Source organism: Ictidomys tridecemlineatus, unplaced genomic scaffold, assembly GCF_052094955.1.
Source record: "Ictidomys tridecemlineatus isolate mIctTri1 unplaced genomic scaffold, mIctTri1.hap1 Scaffold_277, whole genome shotgun sequence".
Classification (NCBI taxonomy): domain Eukaryota; kingdom Metazoa; phylum Chordata; class Mammalia; order Rodentia; family Sciuridae; genus Ictidomys; species Ictidomys tridecemlineatus.
Genome location: NW_027522362.1, coordinates 230,429 through 245,340, shown reverse-complemented (window position 1 = coordinate 245,340; position 14,912 = coordinate 230,429). Strand labels below are relative to the sequence as shown.

At 32.1% G+C, this 14,912-nt stretch overlaps 1 long non-coding RNA gene across 1 annotated transcript in view; it reads left to right on the top strand.

Moving 5' to 3' along the window:
• Positions 1-12,109: 12,109 nt before the first annotated feature.
• The window catches only part of LOC144373164 (uncharacterized), a 35,977-nt gene continuing 33,174 nt past the window's right edge, over positions 12,110-14,912 (top strand). Inside the window, exon 1 of the long non-coding RNA XR_013432912.1 lies at positions 12,110-12,211. This is a non-coding gene — a long non-coding RNA (uncharacterized LOC144373164). The remainder of the gene's footprint in view (positions 12,212-14,912) is intronic.

Sequence of the window (14,912 nt, the reverse complement as noted above, 5' to 3'; positions counted from 1 at the left end):
AAAATGTTAGTGTTCTGACCTTTCACATGGAGTGTCAATCTGTTTATTTAGGTTTCCTTTATTTCCCCAACTTCTATAATGATTGGAATATACGTTTTGCACTTATTTTGTTAATATTTTCAAGGCATACTAATTTTCATTCTATTGTAAGTGAAATTGTTTTCTTAATTTTCGGTTTGTGCATTCTTACTGCACAGAGATGCAATTTAATTTAGTGTATTGATCTGCATGCTGTAATTACAATGAACTCATTTATTAGCACTGATCATTTTTAAATTTCTTTTCTTTTGATTCCTTGTCTAATTGCCAAGCTAAAACTTTCATTACAGTTTTGAATGAAAATTAAGGAACTGAAATTTTTGGGTTTTTTTCTTGACATTGGAGGGAAAGGATTTAGTCTTTCATCATTAATTCTGGTATTGGATGTGATTTTTTCATAGATCCTCTTTGTAAGAGAAAACAAATTTCTACTCTTCCTAATTTGTTAAAAGTTTTTACTATGAATGAATGCTGAATTTTCTATAATAATATTTCTAAATCAATTGAAATGATAACATATTTTTCTGTTTATTTTATTGACATTGTATGTTATATCAGTTTGATTTTAGACACTAAATTAACATTGCATTTCTAAAATGAATCATAATTTAATTACATCTTTTAATTACATTGTTTATGATGTTTTATATTGTCCCTTTTATGTTGCAGCATTGAATTGGTTATTATTTTGTTGAAGGATTTTTACATCTTTATTTGTAAGATGTATTGCTCTACAATATTTTGCCTTTTGTGATGCTTTTTAAAATTTTGGTATCAAGGTAATTCTGACTTCATGAAATGAACTAGGAATTGTTTTATCCTCTTAAATTTTTTAAGAGTTTGTGAAGAATTACATTAATTTGTCTTTGTAATGTTTAATAGAATTTACAATGAAGTATAATTTATTTTACAAAAGCATTTTTTTGCAGATACTACCTTCAGTAAATGACCAAGTTTAATATTATCCATAACAAATACCAATATCTATTACCCCAAATGATAATAACATCACATTGGTGTTTTTGTACATGTATATGTATAAATATACATTTAAATGTATAAATAGAAGGTCATCGTAAGAAAACATTAAATATACCCAATCAGAAAAACATGTATAGTAGAACTGATTATTTTTCTTCATAATTGCCAAGATAATGGAGAAGACAAATTGGGAAGCACAGATGTGATATGACTCCTGTAATCCAAGTTACTTGGGAGGCCGAGGCCCAAGGACTGTAAGTTCCACCTAGCCTGAGCAAGTAGTGAGTCCCTGTCTCAAAATAAAACTAAAATCAACTTTGGATGGCTCTTAATATTTTTTCTATTCATTTTCAGTTTGTTTACATCTGTTTTGGTTTTGATTTAATTTACTTTTTTTAAACTGAATCTTTAAAAAAATACTTTTATTCTATTCATTCATTTGTATATGTTGCTGGGGATCCAACCCAGGGTCTCACATGTGCTAGGCAAGCACTCTACCCCTGAGCTAAAGCCCCAATCCCTAATTTACTTTGTTTTGATATGATTTATTTTGGTTTTGATGTACCATCTAGGAGGAATATGGATAGGCAGATTATTCAAGAAAATCAGAATAATGATCTATTTTTTTTCTATGGAATCTTTCTACTTACCCATCGACTTTATTTTTGTTACCTCTCATTGGATGAGTAGTATAAACTTGTTTCCTGAATCCCACAAAATATGTGATAGTCTTGTCCATGAAGCCTTTCCTCAATTATTTCCTCATATGTTAATTGCTACCAGTTCCATGATCTTTTGCACTTATATTTGAATCTTTCCCGTTTTCATTGTAATTAGTATTTCTACAGGCTATGAATTTCTGGGAAATGGAGATAAGCACTTTATTTCTCTCTCTTTTCATCCAATGTTCCTAGTCCCTAACACACTGCAGGGCACTTATTCAGAGGTACTAATTCCTGATTGATTTGCTATCTTAAAGGAATAATATGCTTGACTTTCTAGAAAGTTGGATTATTGATTTCTATGACTTCCAAGACAAAAAAATATATAATTCTAAATTCCAATTACAAAAATAAAATAATGTTCTTGTTTCTGTATAATACTGATAGATTCTACTCTTGGGAAATTGAATCAATACGTCATCACGTGTTTAGGTAAAAGTTTTTCTTTCCAAAATGCTTTTGTAGCTCAGACAAAAAGTACATACAAATCAAAAGTAGGAGGAATTAATAAGTTGAAGTATATTCATACAGTATAACATAATATGGCAATGGATATGTATGAATTACTTCTAAGAATGTATAAATATGGCTGAATCTAAAACAAAACACTGAGTGGAACAAAAATATTATAGGATATTTTTGGTATGATATGATTTACATATAGTAAATTATAAAACCATACACTAAAATTTATGCTTAATGTGTAAATATGCATTTGCAAATATGTTTTATATGTAATAAAAGCATGATGATACATAGCAATTTCTTGACTTTAATTATATTTAGAAGACAGGGAAATGAGATAAGTTATATTGAAGAGGAAGGAAAATAAATAGATTTTGTTGTTAAAAAGTCAAAGAAATGCATAAAATGCTTTGTGAAATCATTTGATTAATCTGTATCTTAGATGTGTGACATAAATTGTACTCTTTTCTGTATTCCTGGATATCTACAACAGCCTATACTTTAAAAATATATAAACAAATATGTACCAATACATATAACTATGTATATACATATGAAAAAATATGCATCTACACGTAGGGATATGTGCAAACACTCATATATTACTAAAAATTATATATAGTAAATTTGCCTTAAACTGAAGAAGTAAATAAGGACCCAGATTATGATATGGCTTAAAATGAATAATGTAAAAGATCATCTTAATATACTCATAAATGGAATTATATTTTCCAACTGGCCCTGTTAAGTCAGAATTTGTTTAAAAAATCACCATTCTTAGGTTCACCATGTAGATGTATATACTGTATAACAAATAATTTGGTTTTTTTATAATTCTAAGTTATATTAATAAACTGCTTTGTAGTTTTTTTTAATGATAGAGAAATATATTTCCCGATTACATGCCACCATATAAAAATACTTTGCTGGGATTTCAAACTAGGTCTTTATAAAATTTACATATATAAAATTAACCTAGGATTTTCTTTTTAAAAACTGAAAAGTCTTTCATTTAAAGACTGAAGAATATTTTATTCTGCATATATACCACATTTTTATAAGTTTGACTACTTAATGAGGGTATTGTGAATAATGCTGTGATAAACATGGGAGTGTGAATGTCCTTTCTGTTTTCTGGTATCATTTCTTCTGGTTATTTCCAGAAGTGGATCATATAGTTTATATGTTTTCAATATTTTCAGGAAATTTCATAGTATTTTCCATAGTAGTTGAACACATTTACATTACCACCTGCAGTGTGGGTTTCATTTTCTCTGCATTCTCACTAGCATGGGAAACATTTTTTATTTTTGATAATAGCCTCAGTTGATTATGAGGAAATATCTCTTTACAATTTTTATTTACATTTATTTGATGATTAGTATGTTTTTTTGTACATGGACTGAGATAAGAGTATACTTTTAGTCTTTCATATGTAGATATCTATTTTTCCTAACACTTTTATTAAATGTTTATTCCTTGTATCTTCTTTGCACATTTGTCCAAAAAAAGTTGACAATTGTTTTCTTCTATTTGCTCTGCATATTGTTCATTCGTTTCAACAATATTAACAAGGCAGATTTTTTAAAAATCCAATTTCTCTAGATGTATGGATTTATTTCTAGAATCCTGTTTCTATTTCATTTGTCTATATATTTATTCTCCTGCAAGTGTCATTTTATTTTGATATCTGTATGTAGAAAGATGTCTATGTAGAAAGATTTTAAATCAGTAAAAGAGTCTTTCAACAGTTTTTTCTTTTTAAGTATTATTTTGGCTATTCAAGTTCCCTCTCAATGCCATATTCATTTCCTATTTGTACAACTTTTATTTATTTTGCTTGACTAATTACTCTGACAAGATATTCCAGTAATGATAAAAGCAAGCATCCTTCTCTTTTTCATATTATTATAAAAAATATTTTTAGTGTCTCAAAGCTGAGCAAAATATTTACCTAGGATTTTCCTAAGTTTCTTTTTTGTCATTTTAAGAAACCCTTACTAGTTTTCTGAGTATTTTTAGCACAAAAAGAATTTGCTTTTGTTAAGTAAATTTTCTATGTCAATTACAATAATCATGGTGTGTGTGTGTGTGTGTGTGTGTGTGTGTGTGTCCTATCCTCTAATCAATTGATGTTCTTATGTTGACCACTGTTGTATTACTGAGATAAATTCTATTTGGACATAGAATGTATTACTTGTATATGATATGGGAAGAGGTTTTATGGTATTCTGTGTGAGGATGTTTGCATGTCTTTTAAAAGGGATATTTGACTATAATTTTATTTTCTTTCAATCCTTTGTTTTTAATATCAGATTAAATGATATTAAATTTAATGTCATTTCTTCTTTAGTCACTTTTGGTAATTTGTGTGTTTCTAGGATTTTATACATCTTATCAAAGGTGATCTTGTTTTGACTTAGAATTCCTCATATTTTTCTTCTTCTTTGTGAAGTAGATATTGTTGTTATTTACTTCACAGAGGAGGAAACAAGGAGAGGGAGGTGGTAAGTTACATGAAGTAATACAACTAACAAGTAGTAAAGATTCAGTTATAGCACCTGACTTTTCTTCTGGTTGTACACAAATTATATTTACACCATTCGTGTCTTCATACATGTACTTAGGGAAATGATATCCATCTCATTCTACCATCATTTTTTTATATCCTTTGTCTCCTCTCTTGCCCTGATATTATTTTTTAGTTGTAATTCTATTACTATTAGGTTAATAGTAAAATTTCCAATTTTATTTCTATTTTAGTTGTCTTCTTTCTTTTTTTTATCAGTCTAGCTAATTGCTTAGGGTTTTTCATCTTTCCAAAGAACTGACTTTTTTAAAAAAAAATATTTATTTATTAGTTATTGGCGGACACAACATCTTTGTTTGTATGTGGTGCTGGAGGATCGAACCCGGGCCGCATGCATGCCAGGCGAGCACGCTTCCACTTGAGCCACATCTCCAGCCCTTGTTTGTTTTTTAATAATAAATTTTTAATTTGTTTCTTTTTGCTTTGGTATACATATATATAGACATATCTTGTAGATATTGTTGGCTTGGTTCCAGACCACTGCAATAAAGGAAATAGTACAACAAAGCAAGTCACACAATATTTTTTTCCTGTGCATAGACGACTCATATTAGCAGTGTAATATTGTGTATTAAGTGTTCAAAAGCATTATTTCTAATAGAACAATGCACGTGCCTTATTTGAAAAGTACTTTATTGCAAAAAATGCTAAAGTTCATCTAAATCTTCATAGTCCAAAACCATTTTAATAGTGGACTGATAAAGTAAATGAGAAGCTGTTCCTCTTGTCCTTCTAATGTTTTTTTGTTTGTTTGTTTTTGTTTTTCCCCCCTCAGCTTTTGTGGATTGAAAGAATGCTTCAGCTTCACCCTTAGATTCTAGTATTTTCACAAAGCTCTTCTTGATTATGAATAGTTGTAGTTGGTCTTTCTGAAAAGGAGACAAACTGCAGAATCCATTTCCTCTATGTTTCTGACATGCAAAGAACTCATCTGTTAAGTCTTTCTGTCTTTGTATACGCTATTTATCTGTATTCTCTTCTTTAATATTGCCTTCTTTTTCTAGCTTTGAGCTTACTTTATTGTTCTGCTCTAATTCCTTCAGGTGTAAAGTTAAGTTATTGATTTTGATCTCTCTCTCTCTCTTTTTAATATGACATTTACTGTGACCCAGTTTTTCTTATCAATGCTTTGTTACATCCTCTAAATTATAAAACATTGTGTTTTACTTCCATCCCTTTGTAAGAATTGTATATTTTCCCTTTTGTTTTAATTTCTTTTTGGACTCATTGGTTGTTGAAAAGTGTTATGTTTAATATCCTCACATTCATGAATTTTATGGATTTTCTTCTGCTTTTTTTTGTTTCCCCTAGCTTTATTTCTTTGTGATTAGAGAAGCCATTTGGCATAATCTTCCTGTTTTTAAATGTATTGAGACTGCTTTTGTGGCCTAATGTATTGAGACTGCTTTTGTGTCCTTAGAAAATGTGCACTTGAAGAAAATAGGTTATTTTATTGTTGTGGTTAATTTATATATATTAGATCCTAGAGGTTCATTTGTGCTTCAAATCCTCTATTGCCTTAGTGATCTCCCATCAAGGTAATATCTCCATCATTGAACATGGATTAGTGAAGAAGTCACCAACAATTATTATTTTAGAATTATTTCTCTCTTTAAATTTGTCAATGTTTGCTTTACATATTTGGGGATTCTGTTGTTTGATACACATTTGTTCATCCTTGTTATATCTGCTTGATGAATTAACATTTTTTAATGAATATGTAATATTCTTCTTAGTATTTTAATGGTTTTCAATTAGTTTATGTTGTGTTATAATAAAATCATTTTCCTTCTCTCTCTCTCTCTCTCTCTCTCTCTCTCTCTCTCTGTGTGTGTGTGTGTGTGTGTGTGTGTACATATATATGTGTATATGGTTTTTGGTGTACCAGGCACTGAACCCAGGGAGGCAAATGCTACCATGTCCAGTTGTCCATTCTTCTAATTCTACCATCCTTTTCATATAGCCTTTTTTGTGTCTTTGGGTCCAAACTAAGTCTGTTATAGATAGATAATATTTGGATAATAGTTTTTGTGATTTTTGATTAACATGTTTTACTTAATAATATTAATGGGGATCAGTGTGATATCACATGAGCTACTTATCAAATCCAATCTGCCTTCATTGAACCACCTCCTCTTCCCATTCTCTAATAATTGTTATTCTAAATTTAGGTCTTTTTTTTCAGCTTTCACATGAACTTGATTTTTAAAAAGTGCAATGTGACTTTTGATTGGATAGCTTAAACCATTTATATTTGAGGAATTATTGATGAGAAAGTATTTATGCCATTTTTAAAATTTTGCTAGGTCTATATGATTTTGTCTCCCATTTTCTCCATTTTTTGCCTTCTTTAATGATTTGCTGATTTTTTAAAATATTGCTCCATTTTTACTCCTCTCCTTTCTTTTTGTGCGTATTTTTAGATGTTAGTAGTAGTCAGAGGGATTTCAGTTAAGTATATTAAATTCACAGAAAACCCAATTTGAATTGATTTTAGTTTGCATTCAAGGTATGTAAGCAATATGTTCCTATATAACTTCTAAGATTATAATTTATAATATGATTTACAATTTTGAGTTTTTAAAAATCATGTAAGACATAATTAAAAATTATGTTGCAGAACATAAATATAATGTTATTGACTTTGATTTTATCTGTGACCTTTATTGGTGGTATTTGTTCCTTATATGGCTTCAGGCTACTATCTAATGTCCCTTTATTTTAGCCTGAAAGATTCCCTGTAATTCTTATAAAATATTCTAGTGGGAACGAAATCTTTAAGGTTTTATCTGGAAATGTTTTAATTTCTCCTTCATTTTTAAACAAAAATTTGCCAGATATAAAATTCTTTGTTGATAACATTTTGTTTATATTTGTTGGTACATGTTTTCCTCCAAAACTTTAATGTGTTATCTTCTGTTTTCTTGTCTTTATTTATTCATTCATTTGATAAAAGTTTGTTGTTAAATCTTACTGAGGGGAGTGCCTTATCTACTCAGTTGCCTCTGTCTTGCTGCTTTTAAAATTCCATTTTTGGCTTTGTCTGTTGGATGTTTGATTATAAAATATCTGTCTGTGGACCATTTTATACTTTTTCTGTTTGGAGTTCATTGATATTTTTAGATCTATAGATCCATGTCTTTGATCCAATTTGGAATTAATTGGTGATTATTTTCAAATATTCTTTCTGCCATCTTTTCTTCTCCTTTTCCTTCTCCTTCGATTTCCATTACACAGATAGTGCTTTGCTTGATGGTGTCTCATAGGTCCCTCAGACTTTACTTTTTTTTTTAAATTTTTGTTTTCCTTCTGGTTCTCAGGCTGAGCAATTTTAATTGCCTTATTTGTAAATTTGTAAATTTATAGAAACAAAATAAAAAACAACGACAACAAAATTGAAAGACATTTTTCAGGGTTCTTAGATGCACACTGCTGAAATATTTCTTTAATATTTAGCCAGGCCATTTACAACAGATTCAGCCTTCACTTCCTACGTGCATTGAGCCTAGAGCTCAACATATTATGAAAGCTTAGTGTGTTCTCTAGTCTGTCATGAGAAACTGACCTGTCCTTGGCATGGACATGGCATTCTAAATTCTCCATTTGACATGGGAATTTTTAAATTCCTTAATGTTAAAAATGAACTCTCCCCCCACCTCCAGCTTTTTGATCAGGCTGCAGGGAGTTATTGAATGTCTCAATGATAATATTTTCCTCTCCTCAGGAATCTGTGGGATGTTCATTGTCATTACAATGTCCTTGAGCAAGGACTAGCTTTGTGTGTGTGTGTGTGTGTGTGTGTGTGTGTGTGTGCTCTGAGTGAATTCCAAGGAAGGCACAATAGAGATTGAGCACTTGCAACAGTCCTTTAGACAGCCACAGAACAATAGAATAAACATGCACAACATTTGCAGATAAGTCATCTAATTTCCTCCAGAAACATGGATGGTCTTCTTGCTAGAAACTCAGGTTGGCTTCTTCAATGTCATGACTGAGATGAGAAACATGTACATTGGATAAAGACAAGTAAAAATGCTTCAAAGATTTCTTATAATTTTCAAGTTGTCTTTTTCTTAATTCAATAGTGACTTTGTTCCTTTAAACTTTTGAGTACTTTCCAAAATTTTGACAAAATTGGCTTTTGTAGTGATTATTTTTTAATATTTCTATAGAAGAGAATGTGTGAAGAGTTGTGTATTCTGCAATTTTGCTCAGTAAATTACCTACTTACCGTTTTTTTTCCTCCAGTGTCATTCTGTATATTTCATGACTGCTTTAGGTTCATGTGCATTTGTATTATAATGTTTCAACTTGTTAGTGAGTTTTATCTTTTGGAGAATTTTAAAGAAATTTTAGGTTGATAGTCATAGTAAATCACTACTCTAGGTCCATACATGCATATTTTACCTCACCATTAACAACACCCATCAGAGTGATACATTTGCTAAACCCAAAGTCCATAATTTACATTAGGGTTCATTCTTTATAAAACATAGTCTAAGGGTTTTGACTAATACATGATAAGCTATCCACTATTATACTAACATATAGAGTAACACTATTGCCTAAAAATCTTGTGCTCCATCTGCTCTGTTTATACATTTTTTATAGACTACCTTTTACAAATAAAAAGTGTCTTGCTTTATGACCTTGTACATATAAAATATGGTTTCTCTAACTATATTGGGGTATCTGACTTTAAAGATAAAGTATCTTTGTTCCTACATGTATTACAATGACTCCCGATTTTTTTTCTTCTACTTTTGCAGGCGTTTTCTTTTAATATTTTTTAAGTTGTTGATAGATTATAATTTGAATTGGCATATTGATGAGCTCTGTAATCAGATTTGATACATAGTAAACAAGAATAAAATTATGTATATAAATAGATCATTGCAGGTGTTAAACTTCATGAGGTTGACTATAAAAGGCCAGATACATCTGTTTTGCACCAATGTTTTGTATTTTCCTTACATGAATTTTTTCATGTGGAATGAGAGACAACTAACTGTCTGCATAGCACGTTGGTTTTCAGAACACCTTAGAGAGAGGGAAAACTGGGTATAATATTCTTTCTGCTCCAAAGAGCTATGTCTGAGTCCTAGTTTGGCCACCAAGAAGTTCAGTTCCCTGATTTATCTCTGATATATTCAAGACACATGACATTGCAAGTAACCTATATCTTATGATCTATATCTTTGGAGGAGAGAAACTAATGATCACCTCTTCAAATTGTAATAAATAACAAATAAGATCCATGACAAAGTTCAATTATCTTTCATTCCATCATGAATGATAATTGCAAAAAGTTGAGTTTTCAGAAAACACCTTAAGCATACGCTTTAATTATCTACTTGCAAGGAATATTTTCTAGGAAGGGAGTACCCTGCTCTCAATTTCATCGATCCCAGTCATTTTCCATGTTTTAAGATCTGGTCTACATTTCTCTTACTGAAGAAATGTGACTTATTAGATTATTATCATCAGATGATGATGTTGGAAACATGATCATATTGTATGTAAGTATACACAATCCTGAACTTAGAGGTATATGAACAGTTGTGTTATTTCATCCTCTTAAACTTTCTAATGACGAAATTGAATTCCAAAGAGAATGAGAGTTATAAAATGAAACAATGCAGGACTAAATGAAAAATACAGGTTCAAAATAAAGGCTAGAGACCAAGTAAAATAATCCTTTGGGTGCCTTGTAGCCATTTTGCTGCCTTGGGGCTTTGTTTCTACCTCTTTTTATTCCTCACACGTTGAATTTGTTTATGCATAATTCTGAAACCATATAGGCTTAAGTTTCACAGTTTTGGAGGTAGCTTGAATAGACTCTTCAAACAGCCTTCTTCACTGTAGCTTCCAATGCTGCAAGTTTATTGGGGAGTTATTTTAACTACTAGAAAGGGTCTTTTGGGAAAAAAAAACTTTTTGAGGAATAATTTACAAACCATTAAAACTTGCCTAAGTTCTTGCATAGTTTAACGAATTGTAGATAAAAGGATATATTTCTCTAACCATCACCATAATCAATTTTTGGAACATTTACGTAAATCCCCCAAAGTTTCCTATGCCTGTTTCTATCAACTACTATGTGCTGTCCTCACCTCAGAACAAGGCATCTACTAATGTGCTTTCTGTTGCTACAGTTTCGCCTTTTCTAGAACTTTCTTTGCTGCCTTTCATTTGGCAAAATGATTTTGGGATTCATGCTGGGAACTGTTTATTAGCAGTTTGTTCTTTTTTATTGCTGAGTCTATTCCATTGGAAGGCATATTTATTTATTCTTTTTTCCAGTTGATAGTTGTTTGTCTCTCTTGGTAATTGTGGATGAAGCTTCCAATAACATTCATATATAAGTGTGTGTGAGAACACTTACCTTAATTTCTCTTAGGAATGCCTGGAAATGTCATTGCCGGGCCCTATGTGCATGCTTTACTTTTTAAGTGACTGAAAACTATATCTTTCCCTGAGTGGTTGTGCCATTTTGCATTCTCCCTCAGTTAGTTTGCCTGATTGGCCATAACAAAGTAGTACAGATACAGTAAATTGAACAACAGAAATCAAATCTTCCCCCAGTTCTTGCGGGGACAAGTCTAAGATCAAGGTGTCATCAGAGTTCGTTTCTTCTGAGGTCTGTCTTTTTGGCTTGTAGATGACAATTGTCTTCCTGTGGTCTCCTATGGGAATCCCCATGTGGTTTCCTATGGTTTCCTATGTATGGATGTACATGGGCTTGTGCACATGCAATGATCTTTAGAGATAATATAATATATAAATTAAAGTTCAAATTTGATGCCTGATTCTTAGTCAGGGCTCAGTCAATATATTTTTTTCATACACCTGCTCCTGACTTAATGAGTAAGGGATGAGGGATAGGTTTAGAAGAAAGATTTGGTCCCTTAATAAACGAAGTAGGTGCAAAGTTACTGACATTGCTGATAAGCAGACCTGGAATCCTGTATATTTCTGTCACTAGATAACTGAACAGCCTTAGGTGAGTGCACTCACCTTATGATCTGCAAGTCTGACATACTGGTTATATACCATCAGAGGTGAGTTTACCACAAGTGAATTTATTTTGTCAATGCTTGATACTGTAAGGGATTTAACAGGCATTAATGGAATCGGAAATACTTGAGGGCCTCAATCATTTATGTTTTGAAGGAATAAATCCTTGCTGCAGTGATTTCTTTCTCCCTTTCTTCTTCCCTTCCCTTCCTTTCTCCTCCCTCCCTACCCCCTGCTTACTTTCTACTTCCCTATCTCCCTCCCCTTTTCCTTTCTTCATTCCTAAAATATCTGAAGTATTGTCACTCCCTTCCTTTCTACTGTTTTTTACAGTTAAATAGAGACTCTATCCGCATTTCTCTCCAGATGGATACCCTGCAAAGCCTGGACCCTGAAGGTATTAAATTCTGTTTCATGTGACTCTTCCCTGCATGGGTGTTCTTTAAGTTATTTTACAAGCTGGGCACCTATGCATCCCTCATCTTCTCCTAGCATGCCCCTAGTTTAAGTGTCACTGGAAGGGACTCAGCCACACCTACCATTGCCACTCATTTTTACAGAATCCAGTTATTTTATTTCAAACATGGAATGTCACTTGTAATTTATCCTGTGTGTGTTCTTTAGGCCACTTATTATTATTATTTTTTTTGTTGTTAGCCATTCCTTAGATTGGCAACTCTGTGAGGACAGAGAGTATTTATCAATGCACTCTCATACCTGGCATTTCTCCTGTTGAATGCATAAAGAATGATCTTTAATACATATTTTTTTCTGTTGCATTTGGATTCAGCAAAAATAAAGCTATACAAAGACTGCAAAACATTAGTGGTCCAAGTTTGCATACATAAATTTAGGTCAAATATATCAAGTAATTTTTTTTTAATTTTTAAAAAATGAAGACATGCTAAAAATAAAATATTTATACTCTTTACCACTTACAAAGATATAGGGACAAAACATTTATTGGCTGGCCTTCTCAAATTGTTTTACTTTTCATCTTTTGGGTTTGGGTATAGGTATGGCGTTCTGATGTAGCTATGGGAAAGAACTTTGGTTTTCAAAGACTCTGCCGATCCAATGATGTCCTCAGTTCTACATGTCAGGGTTCTTGCCTCTGTGGAATCACAAGTATAAAAGGAGGCGATTTTTCTTTTCATTAACTTAGTAAATAGTTTTCCTAAAATTAGATCATACATATCTTGAGAGAGGCCTCTGTACCAGCTCTGATAGATTATTTAAAATTTCTTTCCCCCCTGCCTTTGTCTTGTAGTTACTCAAAACTAATTTTTTTTCTACAAATTTTAGCCTTAAAAATTAGTACTATTTCACTTTTTTTCCTCCTGGGAAGTAGATACCAGTGCATCACATCATGAATTCATGTCACTTCCATGAAGAGTTTACCTATGTCAGGAAGTATATGGAATTTGGGGCCTTGGAAAATTGCTTTTTCTACTGTTATCATTTCAGAATATTTGTGAAAGCTGACTGAAAAATAAACACAGCTTTGGTAAAGCAGTCACTGCAGAAACAATTGCTGCTTTCATTTATTTATTTTTATAGGGCATATTTTCATTTTATTTAAAGATACATATATTTATTGCAGAACCTGGCTTTGCATGTATTTTCACAGGTGGCATAAATTTCCCTCTTCTCTCCTGCTGCTAGTCTCTAGATGACTAAAACATGCTCATATTTATTGATTTAATGGAAAATAATTAAAGCTGGTTTCTTACTGTTCCTTCACAAATTAATGAATCTCTTTACTTATACCAGAGGGTCTCCTTCTGGGAAGCGCTTGTGTTTGTGTAAAAGTTTTACTTAGGAGGAAGTTCACACACTAATGCAAAAATCACTTTAAGAATTAAGAACTTGCTGCTGTAATGGTGAAGTGGGGGCTATATTTTAAGAGTTGGTTATTTGGCCTCCTTTTGTAAAATAAGGTAAGTGTGGGGATGGCATTCAACTGGATTCAGTTGAGAAGCATTGGACTTTGTTTTGGCTCTAACTTTCCTCCGGCTCATGGGGTCTTTGTGGAAAATACACAGAAAGGAGATAAGAAATCAAAAGACTACTTTATGATTAGTGGGTCATCTGCCCCAAACTGTCATGCAGAACTGATTTGGAGGATATGTTTTTGTATATAAGTTTAAAGTTTTAGAGAACATTTATCTTCAAAGTCACATTTAAAACTTTGAATATTAACAGCCTCTGGTTTGCATCAAGAACAGAAAATCGAATTGGCCATAATATCAAGATATGGAGTAGAAAAGACCCTGTCCCCAGTGACTCATGTCTTTTTGTAGTTATCCTCTGGCTTCACCAGAAGAGTAAAACCCAGTAATAGTTATGGCCTAACAAGAACTCTGGAAAGAGCCCCAGTTTATCTGGGAAGGATATGTGAGTAAGTGGGGAGGGAGAAGCTTTGTCATGCTTCTCTCCTCCCTTCTTTGAATTCTCAAAGTGTAAAATAATATTGAAGATTCAAGTCCATAATTTGTTAAGCACTGTAGCATATGCTTTAATCCCAGTTGCTCTGGAGGCTGAAGCAGGAGGACCACAATTTTGAGGCTAGTCTCAACAACTTCAAGAGACCCTGTCTTAGAAGATGAAAAGGGCTGTTTTAAAGTTCTCTTGGGTTCATCCCATGTACCAGGTGAAAAAAACACATAAATACAAAGCATCAGTTACTATTTTATTCGGCTATAGGCAGAGGACCAGGGTATTATTAAACACTGTTTTCACTAGACTCCAGAAAATTTTCTATGTCCCATTATAGAACAGAACCACAGCAAAAACATAACTGCCAAGTAGAAGTACAATATATTTGCTCCAGATAATTTTTTTGGAATAAATCACAACCCTGTTTATTTACCAAGTAGACCAAACTTATATCTCAGCAAGACTTTCCAAATACATCCTCCTAGCATAATTCAGGTGCCTGAACCTGTGCTGAAAGATACTCTCTATTGTCCTGCATGCCTTCAACTGGGAAATCAGGACTGGCAGTAGTTATTCAGGGAAATGATTAATTAAATCCCTTTCCTGGCAGTTCCATTAATATCAACACAACATGGCAGAGATATTGACATGTGAGAAAA